This window comes from Echinops telfairi, unplaced genomic scaffold, assembly GCF_000313985.2.
Source record: "Echinops telfairi isolate 266 unplaced genomic scaffold, ASM31398v2 ScPeMD7_2010;HRSCAF=2546, whole genome shotgun sequence".
Taxonomy (NCBI): Eukaryota; Metazoa; Chordata; class Mammalia; order Afrosoricida; family Tenrecidae; genus Echinops; species Echinops telfairi.
In genome coordinates, this window is record NW_022105908.1 from 20793331 (window position 1) to 20803980 (window position 10650).

At 42.5% G+C, this 10650-nt stretch overlaps 1 pseudogene; it reads right to left on the bottom strand.

Moving 5' to 3' along the window:
• Window positions 1–595: 595 nt before the first annotated feature.
• Window positions 596–3300, bottom strand: LOC101656221 (annotated as a pseudogene).
• Between the last annotated feature and the right edge of the window lie 7350 nt (window positions 3301–10650).

Here is a 10650-nt window from a genome sequence, read left to right on the forward strand (position 1 = left end):
TACTCGTATCTATTTTTCCTCCTACTATTATGTTTGCTTATCATAATTTCTCTCAGATACAATTTGATTGATCAAACATGACTAGAAAAGTTACACAATCCTCTCAGTCCTTTTTATAACACATACTGTTCCCCTGTACCCGTCATTGTTGGCTCCCAGCTCATCTCCTCTCATTGCCCCCGGGAACCATCAGTCTGGCCTGATGTCTCTATAAGACTGCCTATCCTCTACATCTTGTATAGATAAACAACAAAAAGAGGAAATAAAATAAATATGACTACTACTACTACTACTACTACTACTATTAAAATAAAAGACAAACAACAACATACAGATAGTTACCACCGGGATCATGACATAGAGCAGTCAGTCCACATTGCTCTTCCTGCACTCACTTAGACTTCCAGTGTGGCCCCCTGGTGAGTAACCTGACCAGTTCAGGTGGGGTGCCCAAATGCTGCCTCCCAAGTCAGAAGTCTATGATTGGGGATTCCTCAGGGACTTTGTGGCTTTACTCTCATCACTGGTCTGTTGCACTCCCCTCTTGGTTTGTCCCCAAGTGGTTGGACCAGCTCCTCTCCCCCAAACTGTGTCCTCAGAACTGTCCTTGCAATGCTGTCACCAAGGAGAGGATGTCACATCTTGAGCTGAAGTAGACCTGTAGTCATCTGTGGGAACGAGCTGCTCTGATCAGGATCATTTTCCTCGTGGATTGGCACGAGGTCTATTCTTACTCTCCCATTCCTCAGGGGATATAAACGATATCCTCCCCTCGGGTTGGTTAGTGTCCTGATTCCTCACTGTTATCATTATTCTTCCCCCACCCCTCTGTGGGCCTTAAAGGCATAAGAGAGGTGGGGGAAAGATGCCTTTCAGCACAGGTGCAATTTGCATCTGTAGTTGATGATGTATGAGGCATTGGGTTTGGTCTGGCTCTTGCCAGAATATCTGGTCCTCAGCCCAGGCATTGTGTGTTGTGAGTTTTCCCTTTTGCCTGTTCTACTATTTGAACTTGCTCAGTGGACTCATGTTGTATTTGACCTTTTGTGCTTCAACAAGCTTTCTTGAAGCTTGTCATACATATTCAATTGTCCCAGCATCTTTTGTTGATGGCTAATCTTTTGTTGAAGAAAAACTTTCTTATATTCTTTTACCACCTTTGTTGACAATCAACTAACTATATATATGTCAGGAGCCCTGGTGGTATAGTAAATTGCATGTTGGGCTGCTCATCATAAGGTCAACCATTCAAATCTATCAATTGCTCCATGGAAGAAAGATGAGCCTGTCTAATCCTATTATGATCCACAGTCTCCGAAATCCACAGGGGCAGTTCTACTCTGCTCTGGAGGGTCGCTGTGAGTCAGAATTGACTTGCTGATGGAGAGTTTGGTTTTGAGTTTATATATATATGCCATTTTGACGCAGTGGACAAATCTGATATATCAAGGTATTTGTGGTAGCTAGTCAATAGTTTGTAGGTCTGTAATTCTGGATGAATGCAGTAGCTTGATACAATTGGAAAGGTTTACAGTGGAGTTCATATATACAGGCAGATGGGTAGGTAGTTAGGTAGCTGCTGTGGCATCAACTCTGACTCTTGGTGACAGCAGAAGGAACATTTTCCTGGCCCCACATCAGCCTACTGACTGCCAGCAAGTGTAAGTCCATAATTGTGACTATTCAGCCAATCAAAAACATTGGATTTTTCCAGTCTATCCATAGGTACCTTGAAAGTAAGCCCTGGTGAGCATTTTCAGAAAAATAATGACTTGGTATATCTTGACAGCGACTGCTGGTTTCTAACTGATAAGGGCTTAAAACAGACAAACATAGCCACCATAATAGTATCACATTAGTAATACTGAAACATCATTTATCAGTCAGTTCACACTCATATTTTCTCAATGTTTAAAATATGGGCGCTGGGAAGTGGTGTGGAGGTCATGTCTGACTTCCTCTAGCTCCCAAAACTGATTGTTCCAGGGCAGAAATAAGACATGATTCTACCCTTCAGCTCTTCTTTTTCTTCTACAAATAAAGAGTATGAAAGAAAAGACCACCATCAATATTAAAAAAGCCAGAGAAGAGATTTCTGTCTCTCTTTCTCCCTGGTGATTGGACCAGCATGCTGCTGTTTGAGGTAGTTCTTTGCCTCAACTGTGTGCTGCACTACCTGCACTATCCAACACATGGATGGGTGTTGCCTTGCTGTGCATTGCCAGAGTCCTTTCATACCTACTTTGCCTCACTGGTGGTGGATTGTGTTGGTGTGCATATACTGCAGTGCTACTGACTGTGGCTGCCCTACCCTGCTGTCTGCTGCCTGTGGGCTTATTTGACTCATCTTGCCTGAGGCCAGATTCCACTATCTACTTCCTCGACCTTGGACCAGCCACTGGGTTGAGTTGAAGGACATTCAGTATTTACTGTTATTAAAAGTGAGTTGAACTGAGCCTTCTGTACTGCTGTGTGGATTAACTAGCTGTTATATTCTTTCTTGATTTTATATCTATCTATCTATCTATCTATCTATCTATCTATCTATCTATCTCAATCAGTATCTTCCCCAACCTTCTTACCCACACCCATGAGGAAAATGAAGGTCATTTGATGGGAGTAAACATCTATGGCTAGAAGAACCATATTGAACAATGTGCTAATTGCAGTTGATTTTTTGAATCCAGAATATTGGGTTGGTGTACTGTTTGTTTCTCTCTCTCTCTTCTGTAGCACCCACACATTCATTTATGATCCTAATAAAATCAACACTTTGAAACAGTTGCATGCAAATTGTGTGTGATTGAAGTAATTGAATATAATAACAGGGAGAGGGGGAGCAGAGATTTGCTCATTACACTGAACTGTTCATTCTCACATCATCCAAATGATGATAGGATTGTTATTCCGCTTTGTCACAGGTCCAAGTCCAGGTGACATTGTTCATTCCACCACTAATTTCCCATCCTCCAGTTTTCTTGTTACCGTGCTCTCCTGCCCACCCCTCTCCTGGCGCTGGACCAAAGCGCCGTCTGTAAAGTTGAGACATCTGAGTTTTCTGCCATCCGTTGTCATCCCTTCAAACATTTCTCCCAGGTTACAAGACAACGGTGTGGTTTTCCAAGTGCTCTCGGTTTTCACGGTGAGGGCTCTGTCATCAGGAGAGATGACACAGTCTGGCTTGGCCATCGCACCCATTTTTCACAGAGCCACCCCCACTCTGAGTTCCTTCATGTTTGCATCAAAGCCTTTGCCATCGACCAGGTGCCATCTCCCAATGAGCTGTTGAATGGTGGCCATCATGAGCGAGGGTGAGCGGGCATGCAGATAAGGCAGAAGAAAGTCTGGTGGGAGAGCAGGGGAGCTCTCTTCATCCTCAGGTTTCCCCCTTTTGTATCCTTTCAGGACATTAAAATTAAATATATATTTAGAATCATTCAATTTTATGAATAGATTTGTGTAACCATTGCCACAACCAGGATCTAGGACAGTTCCATCACTTCCCCAAAAACAGTTTGATTAGATTCAGGCTCACTGTTTTTTGGCACGTTTTATGGTGTCATGGTTTTTCCTCTTGCATCATATTAGGAAGCACATCATGTTTTACTGGCACCGAGATCACTGTATACCAACAACAGCAAAGTTCTACCTCACCATGGAACTTCTCTCCTCCCTCCTCCCACCCTAACTAGAGGAGCTCATGGCAGCATTATCAGTGGGGGATAAGAAGTATGGAAAAGAAAAGAGGAAAAAAGAAACAAAAAAAGTTAAAGGCACAGGCTACTCTCTCTACTTTTCCCTTTGCAGGCCTCTGAGTCTGGGCCAAACCCAAGATGTGGAAAGAGAACACACTTTTAATTTTTATGGAGAAATGCAAATTCTGGTCATGGATTTTACTAGAACTTTTAATCCACTACCAGAGTATGTCAGTTTGTCCTATTTTAGTGGCTTGTGTGTTGCTGTGATGTTGGAAGCGATGTTACTGGTATTTGAAATACCAGTAGGATCACCCACAAGGACAGGTGTCAGTGGGGCTTGTAGCCTACAACAGGCTAGAAGAAAGACTTGGCTATCTACTTTTGAACAACATCCAATGAAAATCCTGTGGATCCCAACAGAACATTGTTTGATATTATACTGGGAGATGAGCCCTCCCAACTGGAAATCAGTTAAAATGCACAGGGACCACAAAAATGGGTTCAAGCTTAGCAAGGCTTGAGAAGGTGGCACAAGACAAGGCAATGTTTTATCCTGTTCTGCATGTGGTCACCACGCATCGGAACTGACCTATAGTCGTGAACAACAATAGACCTCCTAATGCCTATAATGATTAGTGTTCAAAAGCCACAGTGACATGAAAAGGTGGAGGATTTTGGGTGCTAAATACCTAGATGTGTTCAGTTTGTGAAAATTCATTGAGCTGTATACATGCGCATATTGTAATTTAAATAAAAATTTAAAAGAAAGCTATAGATTGTGGTATCACCCAGAAATCCAGAAAGGGTATCCCATAGAGCAGGCCTGAGGATGATGGGAAGTTAAAGCTGAAGTGACTTTATGATGTAACATGATTTTATGATTGTGCTTGTGTATTTTATGAGTCCTGCCTGTGTCTACCAGTTAAACCTAAAAAACCCAAACCAATTGTTGTTAAGTGGATTCTACTATGGAGACCCATGTGTGCAGAGGACATTTCTTCATCAGGTTTTCAAGGAAGCAGATCAGCAGGTCTGTTTTCTGTGGCTTTGAACTGCCAACCTTTTGGTTAGAAAGGGAGTGCTTAATTATTTGCATCACTTAGGGGTTCCTTTGCGAGAGAAAAAAAATTCAGACTTTCTGAAATCAAAAGGATAATTAAACAGCACTACTCAGGACTATACTCCAATGAATTCAACAATGTGGAAGACATGGAAAAATTCTTGGAAAAAAATCCCTCCCTAGACTATCCCTGATGGATGGCAAGAAACTCGACAGACCCATATTGATAGAATAAATAGAAAACGTTATCAAGGGATTACCAACAAAAAAATCCCCTGGATCAGATGGCTTCAGAGGAGAATTCTACCAAGTATTCAGGGAAGAACTGACACCAAACCTGCACAAACTCTTCCAGAACATAGAAAGAGATGGCAAACTCCCGAACTCCTCCTATGAAGCTAGTATAGCCCTGATACCGAAAACAGGCAAGGATCCCACAAGAATAAAAAACAACAGATGAATATCCCTAATGCACATAGATGCAAAAATTCTTAACAAAATACTGGTCAGTAGAATACAAAAGTATATAAAACAAATATTCACCATAACCAAGTGGGATACCAGGGATGCAGGGATGGTTCAACACATGAAAGACCATTAGTATCATTCGTTAAGTTACCTTGACATGAAAAAACCATAAGAACCACATGATAATATCGATAGATGCAGAAAAACATTTGACAACATCCAATACCAATTCCTGTTCAAGACGCTCAGGAAGATAGGAATGGAAGAAAAATTCCTCAATATAATACAAGCTATATATGAAAAACCAACAGCCAATGTGGTAGTCAATGGAGAAAAGGCTAACACAATCCCACTAAAAAAGGGCACCAGACTAGGATGCCCTTTGTCCCCACTCTTATTTAATATCGTGCTGGAGGTTTTAGCTAACAGCATAAGACAAAGAAAAGACATCAAAGGTATTCGTCTTGGAAAGGAAGAGGTGAAACTACTGTTATTTGCAGATGATATGATTTTATACATGGAAAATTCCAAAAGCTCCACAAGGGGAGTACTGGAAGCAATAGAGGAGTTTGGCAGAGTGGTAGGATGCAAGATCAATAAACAGAAGTCTATCGGACTGGTATACACATCAGACAAGACCACAGAAGAGGAGATAAAAAACGTGGTACCCTTCATAATAGTCAAGCACAAATTGAAATATCTAGGATATACTTGACTAAAAGAACAAAAGATTTGTATGAGGAAAACTACAGAACGCTGTTACAAGAAACCAAGAGTGACCTCAACCAATGGAAGATATCCCATGCTCATGGATTGGAAGACTCAAAGTAGTAAAGATGTCAGTTTTGCCCAAGGTACTATATAAGTTTAATGCAATCCCGATACAATTACCCTCGTCTTTCTTCAAAGAAATGAAAAAACTGATTACCAACTTCATATGGATAGGGAAGAAGCCCAGAATTAGCAGAGAATTCCTCAAGAAGAAGGACACAGTGGGAGGGTTTGCTTTACCTGACTTTAGCACGTATTATATAGCCACAGTTGTCAAAACCGCATGGTATTGGTATAATCATAGATATTCAGACCAATGGAAAAGAACTGAAAACCCAGAAATAAAATAATCAGCATACAGACAACTGATCTTTGATAAGGGCCCCCAAAATATCAAATGGGAAGCAGATGCCCTATTCAGCAAGTGGTGCTTGAAAAAATGGATATTTACCTGCAGAAAAATGAACCAAAACCCTTATCTCACTCCATGCACAAGAATAAACTCAAGGTGGTTCACATACCTCGAGGTAAAACCCCAAACTATTAGGGCCATCAATGAGGGAATTGGGACCAACCTGAGAACTTTGGTGCAGGGAATACATAGGCTATCAGAAATAGGAAAGGACACAAATACAGATGAGTCACAAATTGACAAGTAGGATATACTGAAGATAAAACACCTGTGTACATTGAAAAAATTCTCCAAGAGAGTAATAAGAGAGCCCACTGACTGGGAAAACATGTTTAGTAATGACACATCAGACAAAGGCCTTATTACTAAAATCTACAATAGTCTTCCAAAAAGAAAAAAAAAACACTAATTGCCCACTGAAGAGGTGGGCAAAGGACCCGAGCAGAAGTTTCACAGGGGCATAAATCCGAATGGCCAACAAACATATGAGAAAATGTTCCCAATCATTGGCCATAAGAGAAATGCAAATTAAAACAACAAAGAGATGTCACCTAACACCCTCAAAGATAACCCAATTCAAAAAATCAGAAAGCAACAAGTGTTGGAGGGGCTGTGGTGACATAGGAACTCTCATCCACTGCTGGTGGGCCTGTAGGTATGTACAGGCACTCTGGAAATTGATTTGGCCATTTCTAAAACATATGGAAATTGAGCTACTATATGACCCAGCTCCCCCCTACTGGGAATATACCCAGAAGATGCAAAACACAAACCACAACCACACAGCTGTGCTCCACTGTTCATCATAGCACAGTTCGCAATTGCAAGGAGTTGGAAACAACCCAAATTTCCATCAACAGATGAATGGATTAAAAAGCTGTGCTATATACATACAATGGAGTACTACACATCCTTAAAAGCAGTAATGAATGCATGAAGCACATCGCCACATGGGAAAAATGAGGAAATCATGCTAAGCGAAGTAAGCCAAGCACAAAAGACAAGTACAACATGAGTCCTCTGAGGTAAGCTTAAAATGCAAAAGGGGCTTAGGGAAAAAGCTACTGTATACACACATTCCTGGGGTGAGGACCAGGTAGTATGGCAGGGGCCAGGAAAAATCCACAGATACATATGGTAGCCAACTAAAGAGGAGGGATGGGGGAGAAAGAAAAAGACATGGGTAGACATGGGGAGCGGCACTAACAAAAGGTATTGTTTGTATCTCCCCAGGGAAAGTGAGACCAGACTTCAACCTGGTGCTGCAAGATGTGAATGCAACATACTGGCATGAAGCAGGGAACCAGTATAGAGGTCTGAAGTGTGGGCCCCAATCCCAACTACTGGACAGGCACCCTTCACAGCAGAAGAATTCACTTCAGAGTACAGCACTGAAGCTATGGCTCAGGGAGAGGGACATGTCTGATCCAAGCACACAGGAGCAAATGAAGGGAGAGGAAGAAAGAGTGAAACACATCCTGGCCCACCAAGTCCTGAGGACAATATTCCCTATGTTGGACAGGGTTCTCTAGAGAAACAAAACCAGGACACTAATAATTATATATATATTTATATAGATAGATAACATGAGAAATAAACAGTTAATTAATCTATAAAGTACAAATGGCTCAGTGCAACTGACTTCCGTGAGACAGCTAATACATTGGCAGTCCTTCAAGTCTTGAGGGCCACCAGGTAGTCCTCTGTAGAGCAATTCCAGCTATCTGGCCACAGGCAGCAAACAGCAAGGCAGGTCACCAACAGTCAGCCAGATGACAGGGTCCAAGAGTCCCCAGCTCAAGAGATGTATACTCCAGGTGCGTGGCAAAGCAGGTCTTGAAGGAACCTCAAATTACAGAGACACAGTCCATGGGTTAGGTGTCCCACACGTAATGTAGCTTTCAAATTGAGGCACAGAACAAGCAAGGTCTGATCATCAAAGAACAAGAGACAAGAAAGGCAAGGCTTGCTGAACCCTTTATCTCTCCACCTTTCAATTAATCCCACATGTGTTCATTGGGCACGTTGACACAATAAACCACCTATCACATCCTGCTCAGAGCAGCCAAAGCACAGAGAGGATCATAGGGCCGGCCCCACTATGAGACACGACATTCCTCACTGACCCATACAGTTACAGGGTACAACACTAGAAACACAGTGTGGGGATTGCGCCCGGTCTGACCCCATCACACTGAGGCGAAACACTAAAGGTGTGCAACAGAACAGCAAGGGGGAACAGAGCAACGAAGTCCCCAGGGAATACCAAAAATAGACTGTGGGGCCAGGGCATGGTACCCCAGACTCAACCGGAAAACATTTGTAAAAAAGCACTTACACAGGTCAACAAAGAAACCTTGAACTATTTACAGGCTTTTCTTTTTTTGTCATTGGTTTTGTTGTTGTTTTGTTTTGCTCTGTCTTGTTTTTGTGAATATTATTATCTCTGCAGGTCTATCTAGATAAGATAGGTGGGATAAACAATCTGGAGGAGAAAACAACGGGACCAGTGGTTCCCAGGGGGGACATGGGAGAGGGATATGTGGGGGAAAGGAAGTGGTGTGCTGATATGTGCTGACAACACCAGGGACAAGGGAACAACAAGTGATTCAAAATCAGTAGCAAGGAGGATGTAGGAGGTCTGGTATGGCTTGATCAAGGGCAATGTAACTGAGAGGAATTACTGAAACCCAAATGAAGGCTGAGCATGATAGTGGGACAAGAGGAAAGTAAAAGGAAATAGAGGAAAGAACTAGGAGGCAAAGGTCATTTATAGAGGTCTAAATACAGGCATGTACATATGTAAATACATTTATATATGACAATGGGGAACTAGATCTATGTGCATATATTTGTAGGTTTAGAATTAAGGTAGCAGGTGGACATTGGGCCTCTACTCAAGTACTCCCTCAATGCAAGAACACTTTGTTCTATGAAACTGGCATTCTATGATGCTCACTTTCCCGACACGATTGCTGAAGACAAAGTGGGTGCATAAGCAAATGTGGTGAAGAAAGCTGATGGTGCCCAGCTATCAAAAGATATAGTGTCTGGGATCTTAAAGGATTGAAGATAAACAAGTGGCCATCTAGCTGAGAGGCAACAAAGCCCACATGGTAGAATCACACCAGTCTGTGTGATCAGGAGGTGTTGAAAGGATCAGGTACCAGGCATCAAAGAACAAAAAATTATATCATTGTAAATGAGGGGGAGAGCAAAGTGGGGACCCAAAGCCCAGGCAACTAGACATCCCCTTACAGAAGGGTCACGGAGAGGAGATGAGCCAGTCAGGATGTAGTATAGCACTAATGAAACAAATAACTTTCCTCTAGCTCTTTAATGCTTTCCCCCCTCCACTCCACCACTATTATGACCTCAATTCTACCTTACAAATCCAGCTAGACCAGAGGATGTACACTGGTACAGATTAGAGTTGGCAATCCAGGGAGTCCAGAACAGATAATCCCCTCAGGACCAGTAGTGAAAGTAGAGCTACCAGGAGGGTAAGGGTAAGGTGGGGGAGAAAGGGCTAACCGATCACAATGATCTACATATAACCCCCTCCCTGAGGGACGGACAACAGAAAAGTGGGTGAAGGGAGGCATTGGACAGTGTAAGACATGACAAAATAATAATAATTTATAAATTGTCAAGGGTTTGTGAGGGAGGGAGGGAAAAATGAGACGCTGATACCAAGGGCTCAAGTAGAAAGAAAATGTTTGAGAATGATGGTGGCAACAAATGTACAAATATGCTTGACACAATGGATGCATGTATGGATTGTGATAAGAGTTGTTGATGAATGTATGAAGCACATCATTGCATGGGAAGAATTGGAGGAAATCATGCTAAGTGAAGTAAGTCAGGCACAAAAGGACAAATACAACATGAGTCCGCTGAGGTAAGTGTTAAAAGGGGCATAGGGAAAAAGCCACTGTATACAAACATTCTTGGGGTGAGGACCAGGTAGTATGGCAGGGATCAGATCAAATGCAGGGATGCCCATGGTAGACAACTGGGGAGGAGGTGGGGAAAGGAAAAAAATGATGAAAATAAGAAAGAAATGGGTAGCGGGGGCACTGGGCGCTAACTCACCCAAGGGGAGGGTATTGTTTATATCTCCACAGGGAAAGAGGGACCGGACTTCAACCCAGTGGCCCAAGGTGTGAATGCAACATGCCGGCATGGAGTAGGGAACCAGTGGAGAGGTCTGGGGGGCTGGCCCCAGTCCCAAATACTAA